The sequence below is a fragment of the Coturnix japonica genome, chromosome W (genome assembly GCF_054131305.1).
Source record: "Coturnix japonica strain WE chromosome W, WE-NBRP24, whole genome shotgun sequence".
In the NCBI taxonomy this organism is placed as follows: Eukaryota; Metazoa; Chordata; class Aves; order Galliformes; family Phasianidae; genus Coturnix; species Coturnix japonica.
The window spans coordinates 29652168-29678897 of NC_140701.1; the positions used below are offsets into that span (position 1 = coordinate 29652168).

The 26730-nt window shown below is 47.4% G+C and overlaps 1 protein-coding gene across 1 annotated transcript in view; it reads right to left on the minus strand.

Moving 5' to 3' along the window:
- Positions 1–3808, minus strand: part of LOC146754663 (uncharacterized) — a 188188-nt gene extending 184380 nt beyond the window's left edge. The window contains exon 1 of the mRNA XM_085527644.1: positions 3321–3808. The gene's annotated coding sequence lies outside the window, so the exon portion shown is untranslated. The remainder of the gene's footprint in view (positions 1–3320) is intronic.
- Positions 3809–26730: the final 22922 nt, after the last annotated feature.

Below are 26730 nucleotides of genomic sequence, written 5' to 3' on the forward strand. Positions count from 1 at the left end.
CTGCCCAGGGCGCTGCAGGGAGACTTGAGGGGGGAAGGAGCCCCCTGGCAGGGCTTGTGCTGCCACAGCTGATGCTTGGGGCAGGGGGATCACAGCTCCACTGCACAACTGAAAGTTTCTGTGCGTACTCTGCAAGAGGAGAGACAAGGTAGCAATTTTCTATTTCTTGTTTGGAAGGAAGGCGAAAGGATTGGAAGCAGAAATCTAAGAGTCTGTCAGATTTGAACACAGCTCTGAGACTCCCAATTCTTCTTCAGTCAATTGCTTGTTATGTGAACTGTCACACGTGATATATTTTCAGCCTCTCCTTTTACGAAAAGGAACCTTTCCAAGGGTGGAACTAGTTGAAATTATCAATTTTGTTGACAAGAATAATGCACATTGCAGAAAGGCATGTTTCCTGAACAGAAAGTGAAGGGCACAAACGTTGTGACAGAGGGCTTTAAGAGCAGTGAGGGTAAAGATATGAGACACAAAACAGGTGAAAAAGTCCAGGGAGATGGAATAAGACTAGAAGATGAAAGGAAGATTAAAGCTCCATATGCTTCTTCTATTTATAGAATGCTGAACTTCATGACATTCAATTCTATTTGTGGTGCTAAATAAACATTGTAATAAGAGAATGAAAAAATTTCATAATACAGTAGAAGGAGTGTCTCTGAGAATGGTCTGGACTTGTCATTATCTTCTGCACTCTGAACAGGACTCCAAGGCCAGGAACAGCAGATGCCCAACAGCAGCTCCATCAGTGAGTTCCTCCTGCTGCCATTGGCAGACACACGGCAGCTGCATCTCCTGCACTTCTGGCTCTTCCTGGGCATCTACCTGGCTGCCCTCCTGGGCAACGGCCTCATCAGCACAGCCGTAGCCTGCGACTGCAACCTGCACAACCCCATGTACTTCTTCCTCCTCAACCTGGCCCTCCTCGACCTGGGCTGCATCTCCACCACTCTCCCCAAAGCCATGGCCAACGCCCTCTGGGACATCAAGGCCATCTCCCACACAGGATGTGCTGCATAGCTCTTTTTCATTTTCTTCTTCACGTCAGCAGAGTATTCCCTTCTCACCATCATGTCCTATGACCGCTACATTGCCATCTTCAAGCCCCTGCTCTACGGGGCGTTGATGGACAGCAGAGCTTGTGTCACCATGGCAGCAGCTGCCCGGGGCACTGGACTTCTCAATTCCCTGCTGCACACTGCCAGTACGTTTTCACTGCCTCTCTGCATAGGCAACATTGTGAACCAGTTTTTCTGTGAAATCCCCCAGATCCTCAAGCTCTCCTGCTCTGGCTCCTACCTCAGGGAAAGTTGTGCTTATCATTTTTAGTGCCTGTTTAATCTTTGGATGCTTTGTTTTCATAGTGGTGTCCTATGTGCAGGTCTTCGTGGCTGTGCTGAGGATGCCCTCTGAGCAGGGAAGGCACAAAGCCTTCTCCACGTGCCTCCCTCACCTGGCCGTGGTCTCCTTATTTGTCAGCACTGCCTTTTTTGCCTACCTGAAGCCCTTCTCTGTTTCCTTCCCACTCCTGGATCTGACAGTGGCTCTTCTGTACGCAGTGGTTCATCCAACACTGTTACCTCGATCTGGTAACCTGGAAAGTCAAGTCCCTTTGTGAATGTGTATCGACGGCCCCGACCAAGTCACAGCTGCTTGTTACACCAATATGGTCAGCGGTAAAATGGCGTTTATTGGAATGTGAGGGTCCCTTATATAGGTATCCAGTTTCATCCTTATCTTTTTCACATATGCATGACCCAGCAGGGGAAGGCCTATCACGTTACATCCCGAGCGTCGAATTTCGCCTAATACAACATCTCCCCTTCCTCATGCCCAACAAAATCAAGACTCGTAACAACGCGACCGCTAACACTATCCCTAACATATAAAAGTGTTAGTTTTCATATATAAATTTTGTGGTGAGTTATTTAAAAAGTGACGTAAACATGCAGAGGTATGTGGTGCAGTGTATAGTAATGTTAGCGGTTCTTTAGTTAGTATTTTCAAGGCATCTTGGGCTTACACAGCTCATTATCATGCGCTGTAAACAACCCTGAATACATTGAAACAAACAAGGTAAACAAATCCTTAAAACTAAAAAGACTAAAATGATAGGAACACTGTGGTGGCATTAGCTTAACGGGCCAGCATGCCAGCCTCTCAATTTCTCTAAAAGCATAGACTACAACTACTCCTAGAGCTAAAATAAATGCAAAAATTCTGGCTGTAGGACCCCACAAACGAACCTCATCCCCTTATAACAAAAACAATCACACAAAGGCACACAGTCAGTGATGTAACAGATATCTTTCTCGTGGGTACTGACAGCTGTTCTTCATTCGTCCCTTTTCTTTTTCCAGTGGGGTCGCTTCGTGGATGCAGCTGGCAGGCTCCCATCAACCGTACCTAGAAGGAAAGTACTCAGCTTTTCGATTAGTTTTCTGTTTCTCCCAGAACACCCTTATGGGTGATCACTGTATGAGGTTTTATTTTTCTCGATGGAACCCATAATATTTTTCCCGATTCTCTGTCCTTTACTGCAGCATAAACTCTGCCCCAAACTAAAACAGACCACCCTGATTCCCAGGTACCATCATCCTGTTTTATCTTTACTGGTGGCCCCTCATCAATGATTCTTGGTTGCCAGTGTTTCTGTATTGGGGTGTGCTTACTCTCTTCTCGTTCAAAATGATTGATTGCATAAAGTGCTCAGGCCAATACTTCTGCCTGTTGGGCTATTGGGATCCTACCTCTGTGACCCTCCCCCTCCCCAAGGACACGTATCTTATCCTTCAGGAGGCGGTTGGCCCTCTCCACAATTGCTTGTCCCTGGGAATTCCCAGGGATGCCTGTAGAGTGAGATATTCCCCACCGTTCAAGCCAATCTTGTGTAGATCGCGAGATGAAACACGAGCCATTGTCTGTCTTGATGTGTCGCGGCACCCCCAGGACCGCGATGGCAGTGGCCCAATGTTGCTGAGCAGCAGGAGAGTTAGCACGCGTATGTTGGGTGGCAATGATGATCGTCGATGATGTGTCCACGGTGACCGCCAACCATTGCTTTGGAGCCATACGTTGTTCTAAAGGGAAGTCAGTCTGCCAGATATCTAGAGGAGAGAGCCCCCGGGGGTTAACTCCCGCCCCCAACGCAGGTGCTGAATTACAGTGTGGGCATGTTTGAACCACTTCTCGAGCGGTGGATAGAGGAATGGAACATGCTCGTGGCAAAGCTCGTGCTCCAATGTGCAGAGAGGAGTGTAAGTCACGTGCCTTTTGAAGGGTAAGCACCTGTCCACCCGCTACCCGGTGTCACGGGTTACTTAGATTTACCTATGCCCGTGACAGGGGAAGCCACCCCACGCCCCCCCCCGGGGCCCGGAAAGGAGGGGGAAAAGGGGAGTGGGATAAAACAGCGACAATCTAAGGAGGAAAAACTTATTTTACTAAATATGATATCGAAATACAAGATAACACAATATAATATAATTAAGGCTAACAAAATCGAACGAAACAGAGAGAGAGAGAGTCTCCGAAAACCGAGAGGCCTACTGTGAACTCTAGGCGACACGGCTGGAACGCTTCCCACTCTCCGAGAAGTTCGAGAGAAGAAGGAGGGCACTCCAGCCTGGGAACGAGATTATATAGAGTCCTGGTCCCGTGACTTATTGTTACTCCTGTTGTTCTCTGGGATATGTAGTCTTCTTCTGTGGACTGCACATTCAACAGAAGTATCCATACTTGACATGATGTTATGATGTGGAATACTGATAGCAAAATTACAAAACCATGACACCCGGTCAGCCACCGCGTTTCCAGCTGTAAAGAACCCTGGTACCTCCGAATGACTGCGGACATGAAGAATGGCCACAGATGCAGATCGGGAGACCAGAGCCTCCTCCAGCAAGAAAGCGATCTCAGTGTTAGGCACACCCTCATTGCCCATGCGAAGCAGTAACTTAGCCACAAATGCTGAATCGGTGACCACATTTCACGGAGTTTCTGGCCACAGACGTAAAGCCACTGCTACGGCCCTGGCTTCAAGCACCTGAACACTGACCGTTTTATCTGTTATCAGCTTGTGTTCCCACCTATTGGATGAATTCTGCCAAACCACCGCTCCCTGACCCGTGGCAGAAGAGGCATCTGTGAATACAGTTGGTCCCTCCATCGGGGTGTCAAGTACCCTGAGCTTTAATGAAATCTGAAGGGGCTTTGCAAGTTCAAAGATCGGCAATGAATCCGAGTAGAAGATTTTTCCACTAAAGCCTTGCAAAGCAAGTAAAATGGCATCAGGCAGAGGGTTGACATTTCTGAAGGCACTTGGCATGTATATGATATCTGGTTCTTTTCCTAACGCTCTCACAGCAGCAAGCCTAATCTGAAGCAAGGAGGATAACTGTTCAAGCCAGGAGGTAAATGCTCTCACTGGCTGTACAGAGAACAGCCACCAGAGCGGACGCGGCCGGGAACCCAGAGTATGTCCAAGTATCCCCACCGCCCCATCTTGGCACTTGGTGACAGCCCCCTCCAAGGGTCGATCAGGGCTCCATCGAGCAAGGACATTGGAGGAACAAGCCTGTAGGATTTCCCGCCAGGCCAAATCCATTTCCTGTGTCCATGCTCTCTCTTCCCTGGGATCCGAACCCTTCAACTGATCATAAAATGGCTTCATGAGTCGTGGAGGTATGCCAAGGGCATTGCGCACCCACTGAATAGCCCCCACCAGCTTCTGGACGTCCCACAAGGTCCTAACGTGGGGTTTAATATCCAGGCCCTGGGGAGCTACCATTATGGGCCCAAAACGATATCCCAGAAATTCAATCCCTGGCCCCTTCTGTATCTTTTCCAGGGAGATGGTAAAACCCGCTGTAGTGAGAGCATCAACCACTCGCCTTTCCAAATCGTGTAACTGAACCTCACTGGGAGCAGCAAGCAACAAGTCATCCATATAATGAGTAATTCGACAATCAGGCAGTGATGTTCGTACCGGCTCAATTATTCTTCCCACCACGAGTTGGCAGATTGTGGGAGAGCATGCCATACCTTGAGGAAGTACCTTCCAATGGAACTTCTCCGAAGGCCCTTGGTTATTGAGAGTGAGTACAGTAAAAGCAAAGGCCTCCCGATCTTTCACTGCTAAGGGGATAGAGAAGAAACAATCTTTAAGATCAATAACCACCAAAGGCCATCCCTCCGGTATGGCTGATAGCAGAGGACCACCTTGTTGCACCGGACCAAAGAGGATGAGTTGTGCATTAACCACGCGAAGGTCGTGTAACAACCGAAATGACCCTGAAGATTTTCGGATAACAAAAACAGGAGTGTTCCAAGAACTAAGAGAGGGCTCCAAATGGCCTAAAAAAAGCTCTCTCGAAACCAACTTCTTGAGCGCTGTTAACTTTTCATGAGTAAGGGGCCACTGATCTACCCAAGCAGGACGAGCATCCTGCTTCCAGCGCAAGGGAATGGCGTGTTTCATTGCTAATTGGTAGACAGTGGCCCTTACTATAAATTTGTCATGCAAACCCCTAAGGCATCAAGGAAGTCTCGGCCCAAAATTGTGCCTGGAACAGACCCAATCAGAGGTCCCATCAGTACAGGTTTGTCTATGGAACCGTCCCTATTAATCAGAGTGATTTCCACCCGTTCCGCTGACTTGCCAGTTGACACTGTACCCCCAACCCCAGAGATGGATTTCGTCAGTGCTTGATTAGCACTGGCCAGGATGGAGGCCAGTCCTTTTCTGCTATTACCGTAACATCCACTCCTGAGTCAAGCAAGGCTGTGATAAGGACGGAGCGAGGAATCTTTTTATAAGGCAATTGTCCCATATAAGCCATAATTATCTTGATTATAGGCCGTTGACTGAGATCCATAGTTAAGGCCACAGCGGGTGAGAGATGTGGACTCTCCCCTGCGCCGAACTCAATGGCATGTGGGGTCCAAGTACTTGACTGGGGGAGGGACCCTGGGCCTGAGGTGCCCTCCCATTCTCGTTTCCCTGCGGCATAAGAGTGTATTTTCGGCATTGACGAGCTGTACGACCCAGCCTATTACAGGCTTGACACTTGCTGTTAGTCTTCAGCTGCCCACCTGAAGCTTTACACTGTACCTTGAAATGGCCAGGCTGACCACATTTAAAGCAGTTGCCCTTGGACTGACCATTTTGCATGGCCATGACAGAAAGCAATGCGCTTGCTAGCCCCTCATTAGACAGCGGTGTTGTTTGTTGTTTGTCCAGCACATACTTAATAATTTCACCCGGAGTCTCAAGATCGTCAGGGGCAGCTCGAATGATGTCCCTAACATTTTTGTGAGCCTTCTGCTTCAGGCAATCCTTTAAAACAGAAGCTTGCGCGTCCTTAGGTAGATCCGATCCTTCTACTGCTCATATCAATCGATTAGCAAAATCAGAGAATGACTCTGTGGGACCCTGAGCAATCTCTGACCACGGGGCTGCAGGCTCTGCCTTTCTTATAAAGTTTCTAAAGGCAGTAGCAGCCACCCCTGTAGTGGAAAGCAATTCCCCTGGGCGCAGGAGCCTAAGCTGTCTCTCCAGGGACCCAGCCATTTCCGCAGTTACTCCCGAAAGCCTCATTATATCAGTTCTCGGTTCCCCCTCCCTCCCATTAGCTGGGTGTTGTGCATCACGTCCAGCCTCAGCTACAATAGCTTTAAGTTGTATCATCCACTCCTCCCTCCACAAAGTAAACTGAACTGGCTCGAGAACGACTCTCATTAGACTCTCAGTGTCATACGGGAGTAGGGGACCTGGGGCAATGAGTGCCTCAAAGGCACTTAGTGTCATCGGAGATCTCAGCCCCTTTTTCTCAATCGCTTCTGCAAACCGAGTAACTGCTTTTGCTTCCAAAGGTACCCAAACCGATTCCTCCTGTCTGACGACAATCGGGAACACTGCATGATCTCGCTCCTTGAGCCCCAACTCACGCATTGATTCCTGGATGTCAGCCCAATTAGTGGGCTTGCGTGTTAACTCTTGGTCCCCCCACAACTCCTCCCTCTGTGGAGGCGAACCCGATCCAGTGGGGCCGGGCAAAGCCTTCCGTTCCTCCCCCTTTTTGGAACACGATCCCTCCTCTGAGGGGGGTGGGTATGAGGGCGAGCCCACGCCTCCACGGCGCGCCGCCTCCATAAATCCTCCCCCCTCCGGACAAGAACCGCCCCCTTCGGGTGAGTGAAAGCTCTGCAAAGAGGGGTAAAGGCGGGGATATGATGGTGGCGCCTCCTCCGATGACTCAGCTTCCGCCTTCTCTTCCGGAGTTGTTGTTTCGAGCACGGCCATGGCCATCTTGGAAACAGCCGGCGTGGCCGACGCCATCTTGGATCCGGAGTCACTGCAAGAAAGCAGATCCCCTGCACCCCCCGAGACCCCGGACATCCCGGAATCCAGACCAAAGACCCCTTTCGCGATGGCCTGGACTTGCTTCTCCTCCCTAGCCGCTTTAAGCGCACCTAGGACCAAACCCCAGGTTTTTAATTCTTTCGCTTTATGCTCGCGGGTGGCTCTCTGGAGCAGGGCCTCAGTGAAAGAGTCCCACCGCCCCGAATGGAGCAAAACGCCAGGGGAGGGTAAAAGCCGCGCCGACTCCAAGCAAGAGACAACAGCGGCAATATCCTTCTTAGAAGGAGCATTCTTACCACAATAGGTTTTACAAAGTTGCAATACTACTCTAAGGACGGAATCCAGTTACCCAGAGACCTGAAGTCTTCCTGGTCTTCTACAAACTATCGGCCGTAGGATAGGCGCAGCGCTGCATTCCCCTTTGCACCCCACCGAGAGTGCTTCCACAGGCTCGAACCGTGGATACCACGTCCGTCAGCGTGGTTTTAGCCGTCGCACACTCACCTCCAGGACTTTCCTCACAAAGGGCACCAATTGTTACCTCGATCTGGTAACCTGGAAAGTCAAGTCCCTTTGTGAATGTGTATCGACGGCCCTGACCAAGTCACAGCTGCTTGTTACACCAATATGGTCAGCGGTAAAATGGCGTTTATTGGAATGTGAGGGTCTCTTATATAGGTTTCCAGTTTCATCCTTATCTTTTTTACATATGCATGACCCAGCAGGGGAAGGCCTATCACGTTACATCCCGAGGGTCGAATTTCGCCTAATATAACAACTAACCCTATTATCTACAGCATGAGGAACAGAGAGATCAAGCACGCTCTTAGGAAGGTGTTGCAATATGTACGATTCCAACTTCGATGAAGTGCACATCTTCCTCACCCAACACTCAGTGATGGTTCTTTATGTTTTATTCTTTTTGTTTTTTTGATTTTTTTGTAATACTGTAATCTGCAAATAAGTTGCAATTTATTTCACTACTTCTTTCCTACCTAATTCCCATTTTCTTACTCCAGGTGCTCAGGTAAACATGGAACCATATTCCTGTATGAGGATTATTATGTATAACCAAGCCTGAAGGTCTTGTGTGTCTCACAGCAGTCCTGTTGTCTCTACAGCAGCACTCCGGGACTGCAGTCAGTAGCCAGCAATATGAACGGCTGTGTCAGAGCTGGTCTCCTTGCTGGCACTGCCATAACAAGAGGGCTGCTTCAGAGCAGGACCAGAGAACAGGAGGCGTCTTCCAAAGCTGGTGTAAGGAATATACCTCAGGAGCTGCTCCCTGAGAATAATTTGAGATCTTTTGTTGCTCTTCACTGCATGACTGGGAGAGATTGACTATTCACAAGGAGATCTGTAAGGGACTCAGGGCAGTGCTGTGGTTTAAATTTTATGAGTTGAGATCAAGAGAAAAAAAAAAGGAATATATGATAAATGTGTTTATACATATATAATATCTTGAGTATATTTTCACACATATACAACATATGCAGGTGCAAACATTTATGAACTATGCTTATCTGTTTGCAAGTCCTGGACTAGTTGCAGGGGTTTTAACAGCCATAGGGTTCACTGTTGGAGCTGAAGTGACTGTCCGGCTGTTGCAGGATTTGAAGCGACCTCAGAGTTCATTGTCAGAACTGGAACACCACAGGACATGTGACTAAGTTGGAGCAGCCACTGTGCTCATTGGAGGTGTTGGAGTGACCACAGGGCTGTACCTCCTGGCACAGTGCACCTCCCTTGGGAGGAATTTGTTTCATTTTCTTATCTCAATACTTGGAATAGCTACAGGACCTGTAGCAGAAGTGACCGCAGAGCTCCTTATGAGGGGTGGAGTGACAGTGGGATCTTTCCAGAGCGTGGAGCAACTGCAGGATGTGTAGCAAAACTTGGAGCTATTGCAGGGTCTGTGCCAGGAGTTGCAGAGGCTGCAGCACTGTCAGCAGATCCAGCTCTCTTCCCCTTGAAGATGCTGAAGAGTGTTGAACACAGCTCAGTAGGTGTGGGCAGGCCCTGGCACACTGCAGTCATTTGTGCCTGATTAGGATTACCAGTGCCACAGCAGACCTGCCCCCAATATTCTACCAATTTCTCAGGATCCTGTAGTTGCTCGGAGATGAAATTCCAAAGCCCTGGGGGTGCCCACTGTTCCAAATAGCTGTCCAGAAGGCCATGCAGAGCCTTCTCACCTTGGGGCAGATCTCTCACTGATATACCTGAATAATTGTTTAACCTCCGTCCTAGAATCATAGAATCACCAAGGTTGGAAAAGGCCTGAAAGATCATCCAGTCCAACCGTTCACCTATTATCAATAGCTCCCACTAAACCATGTCCCTCAACACAACATCCAGTTGCTCCTAGAACACCTTCACGGCCAGGGACTCCACCACCTCCCTGGGAAGTCCATTCCACTGCCTGACAACCCTTTCTGAGAAGTAATACTTCCTAATTTCCTGCCTGAATTTCCTCTGCGGTAGCTTGAAGCCATTCCCTCGGGTCCTATCACTAATAACACGAGAGAAGAGGCCGATCTCCAGCTCACCACAACCTTGCTTCAGGAAGTTATAGAGAGCAAAGAGATCTCCCCTGAGCCTCCTCTTCTCCAGGCTGAACATTCCCAGCTCCTTCAGCCTCTCCTCATACGGCCTGTGCTCCAGACTCCTCACCAGCTTTGTTGCCCTCCTCTGAACACATTCCAGGGCCTCCATGTCTTTCCTGCAGTGAGGAGCCCTAAACTGGACACAGTACCTGAAGTGCGGCCTCACCAGAGCTGAGTACAGGGGAACAATCACCACTATGCTCCTGCTGGCAACACTGTTTCTGACACAAGCCAGGATGTCATTGGACTTCCTGGCCACCCGGGCACTGTCCTCTCACGTTCAGCCAAGCATCAATGAATACCCCCAGGTCCATTTCCTCTACGCAGTCTTCCAGTCACTCCGGCCCAATCCTGTAGTGTCACTCGGGGTTGTTGTAGCTGAAATGCAGAACGCAGCATTTGGTCTTGATGAACCTTATCCCATTGGCTTCAGCCCAGCTCTCCAGCCTGTCCAGATCCCTCTGCAGGGCCGAGCTACCCCCAAGCAGATCCACACTCCAGGCCAATTTGGTGTAATCTTCGAACTTACTGAGGGTGCACTCGTTGCCCTCATCCAAGTCATCAAGAAATATGTTGAAGAGGACAGGCCCCAGCACCGACCCCTGGGAAACACCACTCGTGACCAGTTGACAGCTGGATTGAGCTCCATTCACCACCATTTCCTGAGCCTGGCCCTCCAGCCAGCTCCTTACTCAGCCAAGAGTGTACCCATCCAAGCCACAGGCTGCCAGCTTCTGCAGGAGAATACTGTGGGAGAAAGCATCAAAGGCTTTGCTGAAGTCTATGCAGACTACATCAACAGCCTTTCCCTCATCCAGCAGATGGGTCACTAGATCATAGAAGGAGATCAGGTTGGTCAAACAAGACCTGCCCTCATGAACCCATGCTTGCTGGGCCTGATCCCCGAGTTGTCCTGTGCATGCCCCGTGATCTCCCTCAAGACAATCTGCTCCATAACCTTCCCTGGAACCTAGGTCAGGCTAACAGGCCTGTAGTTCCGTGTATCCTCCTTACGACCTTTCTTGTAGATGGGAGTCACATTGGTGAGCCTCCAGACTTCTGGGAACTCACCAGTCAACAAGGAGCGCTGTTAGATAATTGAAAGCAGATTGGCTATCACCTCTGCCAGTTCCCTCAGCACTCTCGGGTGGATCTCATCCGACCCCACGGACTTGTGGCAGTCCAGTTGGAGTAGTAAGTCTTGACTGTTTCTTCCAGAATCACAGGGGGGTTAGTTTGCTCCCAAGCCGAGACTACCGGGTCAGAGAGAGGAGTACCCTGAGGATAACTGGTCTGACTTTTAAAGACAGATGTAAAGAAGGCATTCAGAACATCCGTCTTTTCCTTTACAAACTCCACGATGTTCAATCTGGTTTCCAGGCTGTCTTCCCAGATTGCCACACGTTTTTGGAAAGCTGAGTTAGTGTTCATTCTCATATTCATACTCACGTTCATGTTATCAATATCAGAGAATGTACTTTTCTCCATTCGTTCTATGCAGAAGTCTCCTTCAAAACCAGAGAATGCTGACTGGCAGGGTATATAGAAAGGTTTAGGAAAAATCTTAGAACCCTCAGTGCTGTGGCATTTAACTCCTGAACACGAGGCACCCTAAGAAATTGAGTATTTGAGTCAGAGATGGTGTGGCTTACAGAGATCTAAGGAGGTAAACCTTATTTGTGGTTTGGCTTATGCGTACTGTACTCTGTGTAATACTATTCTGGAGAGAGAGTGTTTCCAAGCTGAGGTTCAAGCCAAAAAAGAAAATCACCAAGTCAACTCTAATCAGTCACATGAGGCACCAGTAACCAGCTGTTAACCGAAAGGTTGGTGGTCCACCAAAATCTGTCACGGTTTAAACGAAAAATCTACCTGCGTTCGTGACAGGGGGCTGTGGGCCCCGCAGGGGCCTTAGGCCGAAAGGAAAAAGTAAATTAGGAAAAGAAAGCAGCAGCAACGATCTAAGGAGGCACACTTATTTACTAAATACTATATCGAAATACAGGATAACACAATATAATACAATATAATTTAAAACTGAGCTAACGAATCAAGCAAAATTGGAGAGAGAATGAGTCCCGTAACCGAGAGGCCTACTGTGAATCTAGGCGAAACGGTGAAGGCTCCCACACACTCCCCTGAACGCCAGAACTCAAAAAACGTCAGTCTAGCCTGCGACAGACTTAATATAGTGTCCAGGTCCCGTGACCTATCTCTCTGCTCGTGTTGTTCTCTGGGAGATGTAGTCTTCTTCTGTAAGTTGCAGATTCAGTAAAATTATTCATGCTTTATATGATGTTATGATGTGGAATACTGATAGCAAAATAATAAAACTATTAAACCATGACATTCCACCCCTTATTCTACATCATTACATAATGCTTATACACACATACACACTCATACGTATAGTTGTGAGTAATCAGCAACCTTATTTTCTCAACAATTTATATTTATTCCATACAAATCCCTAAGTTGAGAATAAAACTCTATAACCTAAACCACTATTATTTATTAATTTTGAGAAACTTGGCAAAACTGCCAGAAAAAGGAAAACATGACAGCGGTGGAGGAGAAAGGCAGCGCTAGTAGGGCGTCCCCCACATCAAGGTGCACTCATCCTTTCCCAGCCGCCACAGCAGATTTCCTTTTGACTTATACTTCTTTCCATGTGTGCTCTACACATGCATAGCCAGTGCACGATATAGAGCCCAGATGGAAAACTTGCTTACAGAATGCCTAATTAAGGTTTATAGAAAAAATGTGTTTCCTTAACATAAATCCACTCTATCTTAAGTCCTGTACCTAATTGGACATTCGTCAAATATTTCTGTGACTCAACCTATATATCTACAAGAAATCATTGGCTGCACTCCCCCAACATCAAATTCCCTTGTGGTACACATTGGACATTCCCACTTTTGTCCATCACCTACCACGTGCACCCAGGTCCCTGGGCAAAGACAGTACCCCGGAGAGGTTTGCCCTTTCCAGACGCTGGAAGGACCCAAACTGTTTTTCCCAACACGCTCTTTATGTGTACTACAGGAACCTTATCTCCCTCCACGGTACGTAGGGAGCTGGATTGGTTAGGACCATTACGATTACTAGATCCTCGAGTGTTGACCAACCAGGTGGCTTCTGCTAAATGGTTCTCCCAATTTTTATACGTTCCACCACCCATTGCTTTCAACATAGTTTTCAACAACCCATTGAATCGTTCAATCTTACCAGAAGCTGGTGCATGATAGGGAATATGGTAAATCCACTCAATGCCATGATTTTTGGCCCAAGTGGTTACAAGAGAATTTTTAAAATGGGTCCCATTATCTGATTCAATTCTTTCCGGAGTGCCATGCCGCCACAGGATTTGCTTTTCCAACCCTAATATGGTGTTTTGGGCGGTAGTATGGGGTACTGTGTATGTTTTGAGCCACCCAGTGGTTGCCTCCACCATGGTGAGTACATAACGCTTACCACTGCGAGATCGCGGCAAGGTGATATAATCAACCTGCTGTGCCTCTCCATATTTATACTTTTGCCATCGCCCTTCCCCCCAAAAAGGTTTCATCCTCTTGGCTTGTTTAATTATGGCGCATGTTTCACAGTCATGAATAACATGAGCAGTAGCGTCCATAGTTAAGTCCACCCCTCGGTCTCTGGCCCACTTGTATGTTGCATCCCTTCCTTGATGACCTGAAGTCTCGTGGGCCCACCGAGCTAGGAATAATTCACCCTTGTTCTGCCAGTCCAAGTCTATTTGAACCACCTCAATTTTGGCAGCTCGATCAACCTGATGGTTATTTTTATGTTCTTCAGTAGCCTTACTTTTAGGTACATGAGCATCTACATGGCTCACCTTTACAACAGTGTTCCTTATTTGGGCAGCAATAACTTTCCATAGTTCAGCAGCCCAAACAAATTTACCCTATCGCTGCCAGTTATCATCTTCCCACTGCTGCAACCACCCCCATAAGTCATTTGCCACCATCCATGAATCAGTATAAAGATGAAGCATTGGCCACCTCTCCTGTTCAGCCACATCTAAAGCCAGCTGAACAGCCTTTACCTCGGCGAATTTACTTGATTCTCCTTTACCCTCAGTGGCCTCTGCAACTTGTTGTGTGGGGCTCCATACAGCAGCTTTCCATCTGCGATGCTTCCCTACAATAAGACATGATCCGTCTGTGAATAGGGCAAATTTCTTTTCGTTTTCTGTTAGCTCCTTGTATGGTGGTGCCTCTTTAGCACGTGATACCTCTTCTGTAGGTGGTGTTTCAATTTTTTTTCTCTCAGGCCAGTCCATGATCACTTCTAGAATTCCAGGACAACTGAGTTTTCCCATTCGAGCTCATTGAGTAATTAATGAAATCCACTTACTCCAAGTGGCATCAGTAGCATGATGGGTGGAGGGAACCTGTCCTTTAAACATCCAGTTTATTACTGGCAAGCGAGGTGCTAGAAGAAGCTGAACCTCTGTCCCAACTACTTCAGAAGCAGCCCGAACCCCCTCATACACGGCTAAGATCTCCTTCTCAGTTGGAGTGTAGCGCTCCTCAGACCCTTTATATGCTCGACTCCAGAATCTTAGGGGTTGGCCTCGGGTCTCTTCTGAGGCTCTTTGGCACAATCTCCAGGTGGGACCTTTCTCTCCAGCAGCAGTGTAGAGGATGTTCTTCACATCCTGTCCCGTCCGTACTGGCCCCAAGGCCACGGCACAGGCTATTTCTTGTTTTATCTGCTCAAAAGCCTGCTCCTGCTCAGGACCCCATGAGAAATTATTCTTCTTCCATGTTACCTGATAGAGGGGGCTCACTATGTGTCTGTAGTTTGGGACATGCATTCTCCAAAATCCCACTACTCCCAGAAAAGATTGGGTCTCTGTCTTGTCAGTGGGCGGAGACATAGCAGTGATTTTGTCAATCACATCTGCTGGGATGTGACGACGTCCATCTTGCCATTTTATACCTAAGAACTGGATTTCCTGGGCAGGCCCCTTCACCTTGCTGCGCTTAATGGCAAAACCAGCTTGCAAGAGAATTTGGATTATCTGTTTCCCTTTCTTGAAAACCTCTGCTGCTGTATGGCCCCACACCACAATATCATCAATATACTGCAAGTGCTCAGGAGCATTACCCTGTTCCAAGATGGCTTGGATCAACCCTTGGCAAATGGTTGGGATGTGCTTCCACCCTTGAGGTAAACGGTTCCAGGTATACTGAATACCTCTCCAGGTAAAAGCAAACTGTGGCCTACATTTTGCAGCCAATGGGATGGAAAAGAAGGCATTAGCAATGTCAATGGTGGCATACCACCTAGCTTCTTTTGACTCCAACTCATACTGGAGTTCTAGCATGTCTGGTACAGCAGCACTCAATGGAGGTGTGACTTCATTCAGGCCACGATAATCCACCGTCAGCCTCCATTCCCCTCTGGCTTTATGCACTGGCCATATGGGGCTGTTAAAAGGCGAGTGAGTTTTGCTAATCACTCCCTGATTCTCTAATTGGCAAATTAGCTTGTGAATGTGGAGCAATGAGTCCCTATTGGTGTGGTACTGCCATCTGTGAATCACTTTGGTAGCAATTGGTACCTCTTGGTCTTTTACCTGGAGCAACCCCACATCAGAAGGATCATCTGACAGACCAGGTAAAGCTGACAGCTGTTTAACACCGTTTGTGTTAACAGCAGCTATCCCAAAGGCCCATCGATACCCCTTGGAATCCTTAAAATATCCCATCCTAAGGTAATAGATTCCCAGTATACATGGAGCCTCTGGACCAGTCACAATAGGGTGTCTGCCAGTTTTTACCAGTGAGGCTTATTTCGGCCTCCAACGTAGTCAATTCTTGGGAACCCCCAGTCACTCCATGGATATATATTGGTTGTGTCCCTTGGTGACTTGAGGGCATTAAGGTGCATTGTGCACCAGTGTCCACCAAGGCTTTATATTTCTGTGGTCGAGATGTGCCAGGCCACTTAAACCACACAGTCCAGTATACTCTATTGTCCCTTTCCCCCCCCTGGCTGGGGGCAGGGCCCCTCTATTGTTTACCTCGGTGGCTTGCAGCAACTGGAACTCTCCCCTTCTTGGAAGAGTTCACCTTGGTGGTTGTTTTGCATTGTAATTATTTCAGTCGTGCCTGAAGTGCAGAAGTAGATGAATTACACCACTTCTTCATGTCCTCCCCATGACTACAGAGGAAAAACAACAAGGGAAGACGTGTAGTCTTATCGTTGTCATTTGCTTGAATACGAGGTGTCTTAGCATTGTCATTTGCTTGAATACCAGGACGTCTCTTTTTTATGGTTGAGATTTTCGATGATACGTGTCGAGAGGAACTCATGTAGTTTAGCTTTCTCAATAGGCGATTGTGGAAATCCTGGTTTCCATCATCTGGTACAACCATGGATTCATCTACATCAGGCACGTTAGCCAATTTGTCAATAATATCACTTTGTGTTCCCTCCATTTTGTTTAATCTTTCCACTATTTTGACAATGGCTGAAGTATACAGATTAACTTCTGCAGCGCTTATAAATAATTCAAGTTCCTGAAGTCTGCTAATTAGTTCATTCACAAGGGGTTTCCTTTCCCCTTTGCCATATACTAATGCAAGTGCACTGGCATGCTTTTCTGGAGCTGCTTTTGTAAAGTCACGCCACATTTGTCGTGGAACGCGGACTGCTTCGGGATCATGTAATTGGTCTGGATCATTACGATTGAACTCGCGGCTGTATAGCATTTCCACCAGAGCATTTTCTCTCAAAAACTGGATACCTTTCTCAATATCAGTCCATTTCTTTCTCTCAGGCTCCAAGTCCCGTTTAAAGGGGAATCTATCTCTTACCGCTATCAACATCCGCTTCCAGAGGGTGTAGGACCGATTTTGGCATGTGCCAATACCTCTGTCCACACGTGGGTCCCTGGAAATGCTACCCAGTTGGCGAGCTTCACTGCCATCGAGCCATGCACTGTTGGCACCATTGTCCCAGCAGCGAAGTAACCAAGTGACCATATTTTCTTTTGGCTGACGTGTGTAATCCTTTCTTAGATCTCGAATTTCACTCAGTTTAAAAGATCGATCAATAATGGTCGTAATACTTTGCTCACCTTTTGCTCTATCAAGAGTCCCAGGTGTTGATGGTGGCAACTGTGTTGATGAGGCTGCCCCATCTACAAGTTTGGACTTGAGAAATTCTCGTAAAGAAAAAGTAGCTTTTGGCTCCTCTTCTTCTTCTGACCCTGATGCTTGTGTTATTTCCTCCAGGTAACCCTCCTTTTTTTTCCTCTCTGCTAACTTCCTCTGCTCCTCTAACTTCTTCTGCTCCTCTAACATCCTCTGCTCCTCCAACTTACTCTGCTTTTCTGACTCCCCCTGCTCTCCTGAGTCTCCCTGCTCTCCTAACTCCCTCCGCTCCTCTAACTCCTTCTGCATTTTCTCTATCTGAGTTGAAACTCGTTTTGTCTTTTGCCCTCTTACAGGGGCAACCAACATGGTATCTGGTGCCCCCGATGGTTGGTCCAATTGGACTACATGTGCCCCCTGTGGTTGGTCAGATTGGACTTCATGTGCCCCCAGTGGCTGGTCAAATTGGACTACATGTGCCCCTGGTAGTTGGTTAAATACATTCAGTTCACCCCGCAGGGCACATAGCTGGTTTCGGAGAGTGTTCCGCTCGAACTGGACAGCACCGAACTCAGTCTGGAGGCTGTTGTACTTCCACTGGAGGGTGTTGCGCTCGGATAGGAGGGTTTTACACTCGAACTGGAGGGTGTTATTCTTAGACTGGAGGGCATTATGCTCAGTCTGGAGAGTGTTGTTCCGGAGGGCATTGTGCTCTGACTGGAGAGTGTCATACTTGGACTGGAAGGTGTCAATCTCGGATTGGAAGGCGTTGTGCTTGGGCTGGAGGGTGTCGCGCTCAGACTGGAGGGCATCATACTTGGACTGTAGAGTGTTGTACCCGGACCGGAGGGCGTTATGCTCGGACCGGAGGGCATTGTGCTCAGTTTGGAGAGTGTTGTGCTCGGCCCGGAGGGCATGTGCTCAGTCTGAAGAGTGTTGTGCTCAGACTGGAGAGTGTTGTGCTCGGTCCGGAGGGCTCTGTGCTCGGAATGAAGAGTGTTGTGCTCGGACTGGAGGGTGTTATGCTCAGACTGAAGAGTGTTGTGCTCGGACTGGAGGGTGTCGCACTTGGGTTGGAAGGCATCGTGCTTGGGCTGGAGAGTGCCGCGCTCAGACTGGAGGGCGTCGTACTTGGACTGGAGAGTGTTGTACCCGGACCGGAGGGCGTTGTGCTCTGACTGGAGAATGTTACACTCAGACCAAAGGGCACTGTGCTCTGACCAGAGGGCGTTGTGCTCAGACTGGAGAGCGTTGTGCTCGGACTGGAGGGTGTCGAGTTTGGATTGCAGACTCTCATTCTCGGCCCTGAGACTCTCTCTCTCAACCTCAAAATCTTCCCTCTCAGGAAAGGTATTGAATAAGGCCCGATGAGCATTAGCTAGGCCCCAAGTCATTTGTGCCTCCTTAGATCTGCCTGAGCCACAACATTCCTGTCTCAAATATGCAGTCAAACTCTCAGGATTCTTTAAGTGTTCAGGAGTAAAGCTCCGTGACACTAAAGATGTCTGTCTTCTAAAAGTCTCTCCAAAGTCTCTCCACACTCCCTGCCACTCAGTATTCTCTGGTTCTAGGGAAGACTTCCTCCTGATGTAACAAATGTAATAAATCCAAGAACCAATAAGTAAAAAAGTCAACAGTAAGTTCAGGGAGATTGACACAATTGACAGTGTGGTCCACAGGGACAACTGGTAATTCGAAGACTGCTTAAAGGATGCAAAGAGAAAACGAGGAGCATGCCCCAAAACCACCATTTCTGTACTATTAGTTGCACTAGTTGCTCTCTCTGGAGCTGCATGCAGATACCAAGTAAGCGTTGCTAACCTTGCTTTCAATCCATTATACATTTCTATAGCTCCATAGGAAAAAGTGGCTAGCTTAAACATGGTCCAATATGTTTGGAGCATCACAAAAGAGGAACTAATGACATGCAGTCCCTTGTAAAAAAAATTACTAGAGAAAACATTTTTTTTTCTTTTTTTTTTTTCTTCAATAGAGAGAAAAAAAAGTAAAAAAGCAAAGCTCAGCAGTGTTTACAAAATCTCCCGGAATATTGGCAGTCCGCCTGGAATTTCAAGGTCAAGCTCGCAGGTGCAGAATCTCAAACTTAAGATACCTCCTTAACAGAAAAAAAAACTCGTACCTCTGTTAAAAGCTAAAAGAGCAACAGAAGAAAACACAGAAAAACAGCAACTCAATTTGCCTGCATTCTCCACCAAAATCTGTCACAGTTTAAACGAAAATCCACCTGCGTCCGTGACAGGGGGCCATGGGCCCCGCAGGGGCCCTCGGCCAAAAGGAAAAAAAGTTAATTAGGAAAAGTAAACAGCGGCAATGATCTAAGGAGGCACACTTATTTACTAAATACTATATCGAAATTCAGGATAACACAATATAATACAATATAATTGAAAACTGAGCTAACGAATCAAGCAAAATAGGAGAGAGAATGAGTCCCGTAACCGAGAGGCCTACTGTGAATCTAGGCGAAACGGTGAAGGCTCCCACACACTCCCCTGAATGCCAGAACTCGAAAGACGTCAGTCTAGCCTGCGACAGAGATAATATAGTGTCCAGGTCCCGCGACCCATCTCTAACCGTGTTGTTCTCTGGGAGATGTAGTCTTCTTCTGTAAGTTGCAGATTCAGTAAAATTATTCATGCTTTATATGATGTTATGATGTGGAATACTGTTAGTAAAATTACAAAATTATTAAACCATGACACTATCCCAGGGACATTACTGGAATTTGCTCATTCCTCAAAAGTCTGTTGTCAAATCCTTCACCGTGATTCTATCTATCCCATCCTATCTGTGTCTAACTCATTTCCTGTGCAAATATTCCCTATGAAAGATAATCCTCAATAGACGCATTTTAGACATGGCATGCAGTTAATCAATCTGTTTTACTGTTCATTCAATTGCATCACCTTTCCTATTGTTTGTTGGCCATAAATAAAGAGAATTCTTTCTTTTTCTGTGTGCAGCTGGTTCTCTGTGGAAAGCCAGTGGGAATTGGTACAAAGGAGGTTTAACACTGAGCGGGTGACGGCAGAGGAGAAGAGTGATGTGAGGAAAAGTGATGCAAGTCCCATGGGGCCTATGTGAGTAGAAGTGGGGTGGGGAGGTTGAGGAGGAACTTTGTCCACACAGAAACAGAATAGAACTCAATGGGGACATCCTGGATTGACATCAATTGCAAAGTGCTTCTTTAACTTCTTGTATAAAACAAACTCTAAATAAATAGACAATAACTGCATTTTGGATTCTTGCTCTTCAGGCTCTCTCCATTTTCCTGAACAAGTCCTGAAAACCTGAAGAAGAGAACAGGAAGGCACAAGGCACTGGAGGCTCTTTAGTTTAGAATGGAAAGGCGATGAAACACCTTGTGCTGGATGCCATCTCCAGACAGTTGGAAGAAGAGGAGGTTATCAGGAGTAGTCAGCATGGTTTCACCAAGGGGAGGTCATGGTCAGCCAACCTGGTAACCTTCAATGACATTTTCACTGGCTGGGTGGATGGGGCGAGAGCAGTGGATGTTGTCTACCTTGATTTCAGCATGGTATTTGATACTGTCCCCCGTGACATCCTTATAACACCTCAGATATTACAGTCCTGGATCAAGTCCCCTCTCAGTCTTCTTTTCTCATGGCTTAACAGACCCAATTCACTCAGCCTTTCTTCATAGGGGAGATGCTCCAGGCCCTTCACCATCTTTGTGGCCATACGCTCGACTTTTTCAAAGAGATCCCTGTCTTTTCTGTACTGGCAAGACCAGAACTGGACACACTACTCCAGATGAAGCCTCACCAGGGCAGAGTAGAGGGGGAGGATCACCTCCCTCAACCTGCTGGACACGCTCTTTTTAATGCACCCCAGCATGCCATTGGACTTTTTGGCTACAGGGGCACACTGCTGCCACATGGCCAACCTGTCGTCCACCAAGAAGCCCAGGTCCCTCTCTGCAGAGCTCCTCTCCAGCAGCTCATTCCCCAGCCTGTACTGGTGCATGCAATTATTTTTTCCTAGGTGCAAGACTCTACACTTGCTTTTGTTAAACCTCAGCCGTTGAATGGACACCCGTTTCCATTTCTTGCCTTCCACAGGGGCAACTGATATTGTGTCATGGTTTAATAATTTTGTAATTTTGCTATCAGTATTCCACATCATAACATCATAGAAAGCATGAATAATTTTACTGAATCTGCAACTTACAGAAGAAGACTACATCTCTCAGAGAACAACATGAGCAGAGAGATAGGTCACGGGACCTGGACACTATATTAAGTCTGTCGCAGGCTGGACTGAGGTCTTTCGAGTTCTGGCGTTCAGAGGAGTGTGTGGGAGTACGTCTTGTACTTGGCCTGATGCCCCTTTGACCTTCAAAGTTCCCACCAGACCTTCATTGCCAGACAGTATGAGATCCAGCAGAGAACTTCTCCTCTTTGGTTCCTCCATGGCTTGGTCAAGAATCTGCCATCTGTGCTCTCCACGGATTTGCTGGATGGCACATGTCCTGCTGTGCTGTCCCTGCGGCAGATACTGGAGTGCTAAAGGCTCCCAAAGGGGACAATGGCCTGATAACATGAGACTCCCATCTGTTTTCAGAGGGCACCTTCCATTTGCTCTCCATGATCAAGAAGCCAGGAACAGACACTGATGGTCTCCTCTGTTGGCCATTTCCATTACCTCTGACCTGGTTGCTCTTCCATTCTGAAGCAGAGCTCAGTGCACTCTCACAGAGGGCAGTCGCCCTTCCTTGACTCCTCGCCCATCCATCTTAAAGACTCTGTATCCCCCTTGCGCTACAGTGAAGTTGTGGAAGCCATTTAACTGTGTCCCTGTGGTCAAATCAGGAGCTCAGGTTTGCAGCTCATCTATGGTATCAGTGTGCAGAAGGTGGCACACAGACATTAGACCCATCATGGGTCTTGGAGTTGACTTAGCAGCACAGACGCACTTATGGCATGGCTTTCCTGAAGGCCCTGTGCTGTTCTTGTAGCTGCGAGTGAATTCACCAGACAGCCAGTGCTAACCCTTCTCTGGCCTCCAGCTGATGCCCAGGAAGGAGGTGTCTATCTCAGGGATTTCCCACACGGTTTACAAACACTGGCACACATCAGGAGCAGCCCAGGCACCTTGGGCATTACCCAGTGTCTGTGTGTGAGCAGCTGCTTCCCAGATGAAGGACCAAGGACTCAGAGCAGGAGCTCACATGCAGGCAACTCCTTGTGCACTTCTGAACTGAACCAGAGGAATCCCAGCTCCTGTGGTTCTGTGGGGAGCTGTATCCCATTTCAGCTCCAGGATTTCTGACAAGGGATGAGACTCCTGCACTGCCTCAGCTGGATCACTGTCCTGCACAGAGAATGTCCAAACCACCCCATCCTTGTCTGGGTGCCCTTTGTGATTCATCAAACGAACTCTGGTAGAACTCGCTATACGTCTCCAATCAGTCACTGACCACTGGACGTGTGGTGGTTAACTGAGCAGATTTCAAAGCACAGTCATGATGCTGCTTTTTTTCAGAAGCTGTTGGCCATGAGGACCCAGGGACATGTCAGGGGAGATGAGTGGGAAGGATAAAAATGATATTATCTGCTGCTTGCTTTTCCGGTCTCCTTGGACACAGGGAGCTCATAAGGTGGGCAGAGCTGCACAGAGACAGATGTGCCCAGGAGCTGCAGAGCAGGGTCCCTGCTGTGCTCCAGGGGCTGTGTGCCGGGTATGGGACTCTGCCGCCTGCCAGGCTCAGCACTCAGCCTGCCCGGGGAGCTGCCCAGGGTGCTGACGGAGACGTGTGGTGTGGGGGGAAGGAGTCCCCCGGCAGGGCTTGTGCTGCCACAGCTGCTGCCTGGGCCAGAAGGATCACAGCTCCACTGCACAACTGAAAGTTTCTGTGCGTACTTTGAAACAGGAGAGCCAAGGTAGCAATTTTCTATTTCTTGTTTGGACGGAAGGCGAAAGGATTGGAAGCAGAAATCTAAGAGTCTGTCAAATTCCAACACAGCTCTGAGACTCCCAATTCTTCTTCAGTCAATTGCTTGTTATGTGAACTGTCACACGAGAAGTGTATTCAGCCTCTCCTTTTACGAAAAGGAACCTTTCCAAGGATGGAACTAGTTGAAATTATCTATTTTGTTGGCAAGAAAAATACACTTATATTGCAAATAGGAAGGTTTCCTGAATAGAAAGTGAAGGGCACAAAGGTTGGGACTGAGGATTTTGACAGGAGTGAGGGTAAAGATTTGAGACACGAAACAGATGAAGAAGTTTAGGGAAATGGGATAAGATTAGAAGATGAAAGGAAGGTTAAAGCTCCATATGCTTCTTCTGCTTATAGAATGGTGAACTTAATGAAGTTAAATTCAATTAGTGTTGTTAAATGAATATTGTCATAGGACAATGAAAACTTTTCATAGTATAGTAGGAGGAGTGTCTATGAGAATCGTCTGGACTTGTCATTATCTTCTGCACTCTGAACAGGACTCCAAGCCCAGGAACAGCAGATGCCCAACAGCAGCTCCATCAGTGAGTTCCTCATGCTGCCGTTGGCAGAAACGCGGCAACTGCAGCTCCTGCACTTCTGTCTCTTCCTGGGCATCTACCTGGCTGCCCTCCTGGGCAACGACCTCATCAGCACAGCCGTAGCCTGCAACCACCACCTGCACACCCCCATGTACTTCTTCCTCCTCAACCTGGCCCTCCTCGACCTGGGCTGCATCTCCACCACTCTCCCCAAAGCCATTGCCAACGCACTCTGGGACAGCAGGGCCATCTCCTACACAGGATGTGTTGCACAGCTCTTTTTCTTTCTCTTCTTTATGTCAGCAGTGTATTCCCTTCTCATCATCATGTGCTATGACTGCTACGTTGCCATCTGCAAGCCCCTGCTCTACGGGGCGTTGATGGACAGCAGAGCTTGTGTCACCATGGCAGCAGCTGCCCGGGGCACTGGACTTCTCAATTCCCTGCTGCACATTGCCAGTACATTTTCACTGCCTCTCTGCCAAGGCAGTGTAGTGAACCAGTTTTTCTGTGAAATCCCCCAGATCCTCAAGCTCTCCTTCTCAGAATCAAATCTCAGGGAAGTTGTGTTTATCATGTTTAGTTTAAGTTTAGGCTTTGTATGCTTTGTTTTCATAGTGGTGTCCTATGTGCAGGTCTTCGTGGCTGTGCTGAGGATGCCCTCTGAGCAGGGATGGCACAAAGCCTTCTCTACGTGCCTTCTTCACCTGGCTGTTGTCTCCCTCTTTCTCAGTACTGCCTTTTTTGCCGACCTGAAGCCCCCCTCCGTCTCCTAGCCCTCCATGGACCTGGTGGTGGCAGTTCTGTTCTCCGTGGTACTTCCAACAGTGAACCCCCTCATCTACAGCATGAGGAACCACTTGGTCAAGGGTGCAGTGAGGAAAGTGTTGACCAGATGTGTTTCACAAACATCGAACAGCCCATCCTTTTGAATTCATGTCATGTAATGCAGCTTTTTACTGATGCAAACTCTTTGTTTTGTTTTGTTCTGATCAATTTTTATAACTATAATTTTTATTATTATTATTTTAATACTGTAATGTTTTTCACTAAAACATCATTACACAAATCTATTCCTCTTCAGTTTGTAACTTTTTAGTGTAGCCCAGACACACTGTACATAATGTATCAGGCTCTGTGTGAACCTTAACAGAATAAAGGATGTGCAGTGACTCTGTCTGTCCTCCTTCTTGTGCGACATTTCTGGAGCTGTTGGGGTCGGATGTTCTCAGAAACCCCGCAATCCAGCAGGAAGCACATGGCTGTTCATCAAACTATGCGGTGACTTCAGCTTGAAACACTTTCCAGCTGGTCCCTTGCCCAGTGTTGCCCACAACGCTGACAAAGGAGTTTCAAAATATTCTTTTCTTATCTGACCTGACATCCTGCTTACCCAAGCCCCTCTGCAATAGTTAAGCCTTAGATTGTCCCCTTGTTTGAACTCAATCCCCACTTTTCTTGGACCTAGCAAATACTTTTGCTAGATTATTACATTCTGGGAAAGGTAAGATTTCAAATAACTTCTGCTCTCCACTTTCTGTCTTAGCTTGTGCTTTTTCTATTCTTCATAGCTATTCCCACAGGTTTTACATTGCCATAATACACACCTCATTTCAAAATACAGCAAGATGATTACAATAGTACAAAGAAATAAAGAGTTGCTTTAGCCATGCAAAATGTGGTAGCCAACCAGTAAGTTTTTCCCACAGTTCGGGTGAATCCAAATATCTATCTATCGATACTTGATGAAGTAGTTTAATATATTCCCAAATGTAGTAGTTCGGATTCTCTTTTTTGTTGTTTGTAAGAGATGTAGTTAATTCAGCCCACATTGTTAATTGTCACCCACCAGAACAGTGATTCAAACCCTGCAGCAATTGTATTTCTCAACTTAAATTTATCAGAGACACCTCTGATCACTCCATTTGAATCTGTATCTATATACAGCATCATCAAATGAGAACCCTAAGCTCCTTTTGTTCCTTTAGGGGCTATGTGACATCCCCTTTGTGAATGCCAGGGTGAATGGTAGAACTCATTGAGCAAGTGCACAGGTACCTCACAGCGAGATGGGAGAGTGAACCGTAAGATCTTCCCACCCGCTGCAACACCACCAGAGATCTGCTCTACAGATTCCCAATCTCAAATAGTTTCCTGCTGAATCTTCCATAACATTCAGGGTCTCACTGCATAGGGAGAAATTCCCTATTGGACTGGTAGCTCTTACACCCTGCCTTGAGAGGCAAGCTGTATGGTTACATGTGGCCATGGTGAATGCAGGAGGGCTTTTGGCATCCACCTCAGGCACTGGAGAGAGAAGAAAAGATAGCGATTTACAGGCTCTGTTTCCTCAGGCAGCTTTCTTTTGATACAGGGTAATCATGTATCACATCCCTTGGGGGTCCCGGGTCCACTGCAGTGGAAGGTGTACTACCTGATCCACAGGCCATCCTGATGAATGATGAAGCATAGCAATCGCTATGGTTGAGACTCTGGACGGTATATTTAATACATTCTACCCAGGTATTCATATCCCCGTACCCTGTCTCAATTTCAAATGTTTGTCTGAGATCCTTTATTTCTGCAACTATTACAACTGCAGGGTTTATTCACTCTCTTTTCCCTATGCTGGACATTCTGAGTATGGTCAGGGAATGAATCCCATATGGCTATTCTGAAATGTATTGGTCAGAACTAGCATATAACGAAACCATCCATTTCTTGGGAGTTCAGGGAAATCCATTTGCCACTGTTGCACAGGGTGAATTCCCTTCCCTATTTGTTCCACAGAAACCTTGGGGCTGGTTCTAGGATTATTCTGCAAACAAACCTCACATTGCTGTGTTACCTATTCAGTGGTGGTGTATAACCTCCGAGCCATAATCTGATGGCTCAGCTATTTATAAAGAGCCTCTGTTCCCCTGTAAGTTTTCCTGTGCTCAACCATAATTATGGCGCATAATAGGGACTATTATTTTGTTTTGAACCCTAACCCACCCTCCTTCTCCCACCTGCCCTCCTAAGACCTCTATCAATTTTTGGTATCTTGTTTTTTAATCTCATTTTAAATATTTACTGTCTGGAAACAAAGCCTGCGCCTCCATGT